The sequence below is a fragment of the Prosopis cineraria genome, unplaced genomic scaffold (assembly GCF_029017545.1).
Source record: "Prosopis cineraria cultivar Desert tree isolate PC_DT_omini unplaced genomic scaffold, ASM2901754v1 PC11, whole genome shotgun sequence".
In the NCBI taxonomy this organism is placed as follows: Eukaryota; Viridiplantae; Streptophyta; class Magnoliopsida; order Fabales; family Fabaceae; genus Prosopis; species Prosopis cineraria.
Genome location: NW_026555342.1, coordinates 24,953,802 through 24,959,213, shown reverse-complemented (window position 1 = coordinate 24,959,213; position 5,412 = coordinate 24,953,802). Strand labels below are relative to the sequence as shown.

Here is a 5,412-nt window from a genome sequence, read left to right as displayed (position 1 = left end):
TAAATGAATTTGGGACCCATCACTGAGACTCGCAATCAATACCCTAGAAATTAATTTAACTAGTTGTGTGTCTTTATCAGACTCTATATATTAATTGCAGAAAACATCTCTAGTTTATTCATCCAACTAATCAAATTAATTATGTCAGTTATATTTGTTCTCATCTCTGTTGTTTTGATGAACACTTTTCTTTAGAACATAACACCATGGAGGTTTTTTCCGCTGAAGGCTTCGTTCTGATCACCACGCTATTGTTCCTTGATCACTTTCTCCTTCTTTCTTCTTGTCACTCTCTTCATAAAATAACTCCAAGTCAACCACTTATAGGCGGCGATATTTTGCTCTCCGACAAAGCAACCTTCGCCCTAGGTTTCTTCAACCCCAGCAACAATTCCAGAAACCGCTATGTCGGAATATGGTTTACCAAAGACTTAGAACGACAAACAGTTGTGTGGGTAGCCAATAGAGAAAATCCTGTCAATGATTCTTCTGGAGTATTGTCTATCAATGCCCATGGCAACATAGTTCTTGTTCTTAATGGTATGCACTCGAACTTGAAACCTCTTTGGTCTTCCAATGTTTCGATCACATCTCCTAATGACACATTTGTCAAGCTTCTAGACACAAGAAGCTTAGTTTTATTTGAAAATGATGTGGGAAGAGAAACGGTTCTATGGCAGAGTTTTGATTATCCGGGTGACACTATGCTTTTGTATATGAAACTCGGTTTTAATCGGAGAACTGGTTTCAACTTGTCCCTTACATCATGGAGATCCCCAGATGACCCGAGATCCGGAAACGTGACCCACATGATTGACCCAACAGGTTATCCACAACGATTCACTTACAAAAACGGAGCTCCATATTGACGGGGAGGGCCATGGACGGGTCTAAGATTTAGTGGTATATCCCATATGTCAACCAATTTCATCTTCAACGTTAGCTACGTCGACAATGCCAATGAAGTTTTTGAAATGGTTGGAGTTCAAGACCCATCAGTCTTCTTAAGAATTGTGGTGGACAACACTGGTTTTCTCTCAAGAAAAAATTGGCAAGCTAGAGAGAATAGATGGTTTGAGCATTGGCGCGATCCGATAGAAGATTGTGATAAATACCGATGGTGTGGTTCAAATAGCATATGCGACCCATATAATGGTGACAAGTTTGTGTGTGTGTGTTTGCCTGGATTTGAACCCAAGAATCCACAAGAGTGGTATGCGAGAAACGGGTCGGGTGGTTGTGTGAAGAAGAATGCATCCACGTGTCAAAGCGGAGAGGGTTTTGTGAAGGTAGATCATGTGAAGGTTCCCGATACGTCAAAGGCTCATGTGGATAAGAGCATGATGTCACCATTCATCATTTTTCATGGGGTTAAGGAGCTCCGGAACGTTCCAAAACCCTCCAGAAGGCTCCGAAACAAGCTCAAGAATGCTAGAGAGTGCAAGAACATTCTAGAAAAGTCTACACAACTCTAGCCTCAATATTTTAATTTTTGCTACTAGATCTTTCTATGTAAATATCTAGATATTTGTTGTAAATATCTAGAAGAGGATTCTAGAGAATCATTTGTAACCGTAGGATCAATTCAATCTCTACCGTCTATTAAGGAGGTGGGAAATATCTAGAACCAAGGGGGAGGCCTATAAATACCTCACCCCTCCTCATTTGTAACACACAACCCTTGAGTTCTCAAAACAATACTACTCTCACATTCTCCAAGCTCTCTTTCAAGTGTCCTTTGCCCACTAGTTTTTCCTTTTCTCAACTTAGCCAAGCATCCTCCTTTCATACAAGTTAGGCTTACTTAGTAACTTTCAGTGAAGATTATCTAAGTGCCGCACGGTCGAAAGACTAGCCTCGTGACAATGAGCTTGAAAAGTTGTGAAGAGATGCGCATAAAGAATTGTTCATGCTTAGCATATACGAGTTTAAATGAAGTCACAAAACTTGGCTGCTTGATGTGGCAAGTTGACATGGAGGATTTTAGGACATTCGACAAAGTGGGGCAAGATCTGTACGTGCGTGTGGATGCAGCTGAATTAGGTACTTTTTTTTTTTTGGTTTTTAACAGTTATCACATACATTGCATATAGGCTTAACTGTGTATTATTCGCTTTCGCCTTTTTTTGGACAAATTTTCGCTTTCACTTAGTTTCAAATAAAACTGTTATTCTGCATTAGTGTCATGCAGTAGTTTTAAACAAAAAATTAATTCTTCATAGATTTGTCAGTTTGTCTTTTCAATTGTTTCTTGTGTATTGTTTTTTTATTCATTTAGCTCCCTCACCGATTAAATCATTATCAAGAATTTTACTATGTCAATATATTCATATGAAATTGATAAAATGCAATGATATTAACATAATTAGGCTAAAGTGTACCATTGGTCCCCTAATTTTATATAAAGTTTTAGTTTCATTCCTTAATTTTTTGTTGATGAAGCTATTGGTGTTAGGATTAAAAGATTGAAAAAACATTTTAATTTGTGATATTGTATTGTGTGAACTTAAAGCACTTATCCACTTTAGCACTAAAATAATTTGTGATATAGTGTGTTCTGTAGCATTCAGCAAGACAATTACTTTTCTTAACACTATATTAACATCACATTATTGAAAATGATTTTATTTGATCATCAAATTGACAAATACATATCGTTTATGACAGATTACAGCCATCAGTTAACTCTATACATTTCTAATACAATATAATTAATCATGAAAAATAATTCACTCCTCATGATAACTTATTCAGCCATTTTAATGAAGTATGATTGGTTTCTAATTGAAAAACGTGTCTGAATAATGAAGTATCACTCATAACAAAATCTTGTCTTTGTACCAATATCTGAATTATCTTTCGCCAATTTAATCCATTATATTGCTTATATACTTCGAACTCTGAAGCATACATGATTTCATTAGAGATAGAGTCTACTTTGATGTATTATTGTCTGCAGCTAAATATGAGCACAACCCTTATGGTGCTCTTGGCATGAAGGGGATGGTGACACTTGTAGTTGTTTCCACCTTCCTAATAACGTTCATGGTGCTCTCTATTGTGTATTGGTTTGTGAAGAAGAAGGAGCAAGGTACGTAAGATGAACTTCTAATTCAGTGCTCTCACCCAGCACATAACTTGGTATATTCTCATTTTCTTTGCATTAATCATTTTTTTATTAGGAGAATTACACTAGAATCCCCTACAACACGATTAAGTACCAATAGATCTATTGGCAACTGAGCATACCAAAATGATAACTAAGTAGTTGTCATTTTACCATGTTCATCTACCAATGGATCTTATGGTATTTAATTATATTGTATTGTGGATCAGGGACCTCAACGTAATTCTCCCTGTTTTATTTGGAAAGCTAAATTATATTGCTAGTCATGACTTAGCGTTTTTCTTAATATAGCAGAAAGAGGACCTAGCAAATATTTGCTTGATGAAGAAAACAATTCAGAGTTACAGTTATTTGATCTCAGTGACATAGTGGAAGCAACAAGCAATTTCTCGGATGCTAACAAACTTGGACAAGGAGGTTTTGGTTCTGTTCATAAGGTAGCCATTCTTTTGTTTGTCGCCTAAACTATTTTTAGTCAAGGCAAAAGGGATCACAATGGAGTTTTCCTGGTAATGTTTTCTTGGAATAAAGGTAAAGAATATATCTTGAGAAATTGACTATAGATTTTGACTTCAGGGTCTACTTAATGATGGAACGACAGTAGCAGTGAAGAGGCTCTTAAAGAATTCTGGACAAGGCATTGAAGAATTCAAAAATGAGGTTGCTTTAATTGCAAAGCTCCAACACAGAAATCTTGTAAGGATCTTAGGATGTTGCATCCAAGACGAAGAGAAGATGTTGATCTATGAATATTTGCCAAACAAAAGCTTGGACTCTTTCATATTTGGTATGTCTTCTTTTCATTTCTTCCATTCCAAGTCGTAGTAAAATCTTCATGCATGTTCTATAAAATAGAGAAATCGATAAAGCATCATTTCTAATAGTTTAATTTTTTTTATTCAGATCAAGCCAAAAAATTACAGCTAGATTGGAGAAAAAGATTTGATATCATTTGTGGAGTTGCAAGAGGAATCTTATATCTTCATCAAGATTCAGGATTAAGAATAATTCATAGAGATTTAAAGGCCAGCAACGTCTTATTAGACTCTACATTGAACCCAAAAATAGCAGATTTTGGTATGGCTAGAATATTTTGTGAGGACCAAATTGAAGCAAGCACAAACCATGTTGTCGGAACCTAGTAAGTTAAAAAAAATGCAATACATCACTAATTTCCTTAAGTTGTTTTACATAGATTTACAATTTCCATAATTCCGTGTGAATACTTTTAAAATTAACCAATTAAGTATTTGAGTTGGAATATTTTTTCTATTTTTATACCTCCAAATATTTTTCCCGTCTTCAATATCTATATATTAGTAATGCATATTTTTTATATTTGCAAAATCCACTTTTCATAGTTAAACAAAATTTCAGCATGAGATAAATACATTTTTTTTTATCTGTGACAACTTCAACGTCTAGATTTTTTTTTATATGTAGAACTTATTTGAAATTACAATAAAACTGTTCATATGCATGTACATAGCATGTTAAGTATTTAATTTGAAGTTGAAATGATCAATCATTTGATGAGTTTTAATTATAATCATTTGCAACAGTGGTTACATGTCACCTGAATATGCAATGAAGGGATTGTTCTCAATAAAGTCCGATGTCTATAGTTTTTGAGTTTTACTTCTAGAGGTTATTACTGGCAAAAAGAGTAATAGTCATTATGATGATATTACCTCTACTTTAGCTGGACATGTAAGTATTAATAAAAAATAATGACTTTGAAATTCATTTTTTTCCTTTTAGTAGTCTAATTATATCTCTTTCCTTCAACAAATTCAGATATGGGAAATGTGGAAAGAAGGCAAAGCCATGGAGATGGTTGATCCCTCATTAAGAGGGGACACATGCCCTGAACAAGAAGTTATGAAATGCATCAAGGTTGGGCTTCTATGTGTACAGGACTATGCAGGAGATAGGCCAACTATGTCAGAAGTTGTTTCTATGTTGGACAATGAAATCCCACTTCTTCATCCTAAACAACCAGCCTTAATTTTCAAGAAAGATATTTGTGATCAAGAATTTAGTTCGGTAAATGGAATGAGTACAACAGTGATTGAAGCTCGCTAAAGGCAATGACTGTTAGTAACATTCATGGAACTTAGAGAGCTCCTAGAGTCTTGCTATTGTCATATAAATGATGCTAACACTTTTCAAGACATTGTGAATGAATGCACTGTCTTTATTGAAATATCACTTTTTTATTTTATTATATGGATGATTTTAGATCAGAGATTTGAGCATTATCAAGCTCAATCGGAGTTAGCTCT

At 34.8% G+C, this 5,412-nt stretch overlaps 1 pseudogene; it reads left to right on the top strand.

Annotated features, from left to right (window-relative positions):
* The first annotated feature begins 204 nt into the window (after positions 1 to 204).
* LOC129286375 (G-type lectin S-receptor-like serine/threonine-protein kinase At1g11410) lies at positions 205 to 5,212 on the top strand (annotated as a pseudogene).
* The last annotated feature ends 200 nt before the right edge of the window (positions 5,213 to 5,412 follow it).